The 953-nt window shown below is 43.2% G+C and overlaps 1 non-coding gene across 1 annotated transcript; it reads right to left on the reverse strand.

Moving 5' to 3' along the window:
• Positions 1 to 635: 635 nt before the first annotated feature.
• On the reverse strand, positions 636 to 742 carry LOC148871637 (small nucleolar RNA R71). The gene has a single exon (XR_016108581.1). It is a non-coding gene; the product is annotated as a small nucleolar RNA R71 (small nucleolar RNA).
• Positions 743 to 953: the final 211 nt, after the last annotated feature.

Genomic DNA, 953 nt, shown 5'->3' on the forward strand with positions numbered 1-953 from the left:
CAGTTCAAGGTCTCAAGCTGATCCCACATTGCATTTACCTCAGGTTTCACCCTAGTGGCAAAGACAGGCCACCCCAGCCGACTTGGCGGCACATCAGTGTCAGCCTTATCAAGATAGGTCTCCCTAGTGGCAAAGACAGGCCACTCCGGTTTTAAGGATATTACACAAAAACAAACCACAAAACATGAATCAAATATGCACTTTATTCATTTACAATAAATGTCATAAGTACATCAAACTGATTGGAGCTAAGGGCATACAAAACTATCTAACACTATGATGGACTATGCCAAACCAACCCTAACCGGAGCTGCTTCAAGCATTATAAGACCAGCCATTGCTGCTAATAATCTTGAGATCAAACCAGCCATAATTTAGATGATCGAAAATGCAGTTCAGTTTTGTGGGTTGGCTCATGAAGATCCAAACTCGCACATAGCCAATTTCTTGGAGATTTGTAACACTTTCAAGCATAATGGGTGAGTGATGGTGCTATTAGGCTGAGGTTATTCCCATTTTCATCAAAAGACAAGGCCAAGGCTTGGCTGAATTCATTACCGGCCGGATCTATAGCCACTTGGGATGAGATGGCTATCTGATTCCTCTTCAAGTACTTTCCTCCGTTCAAGATAGCAAAGATGAGAAATGACATCACCACTTTCTTCCAACAAGATGGAGAATCTTTATATGAGTCATGGGAGCATTATAAGGAGCTGTTAAGGAAGGTCCCTCACCATGGACTTCCTATATGTCTGCAAGTGCAAACCTTCTACAATGGTCTAACCAAAGCCAACAAGATCATCCTATAAGCGGCAGCCGGGGGCTCCATCAACAATAAGACCCCTGAAGTGGCCCATGCACTTAGAGGAGATGGAAGCCAATAATTACCAATGGAATTCAGAGAGAACACAAATGAGGAAGCAGCATGGTCTTCACAAAGTGGACTCATACAC

This window comes from Nelumbo lutea, chromosome 2 (assembly GCF_056320005.1).
Source record: "Nelumbo lutea isolate HS-2025 chromosome 2, American lotus-T2T, whole genome shotgun sequence".
In the NCBI taxonomy this organism is placed as follows: Eukaryota; Viridiplantae; Streptophyta; class Magnoliopsida; order Proteales; family Nelumbonaceae; genus Nelumbo; species Nelumbo lutea.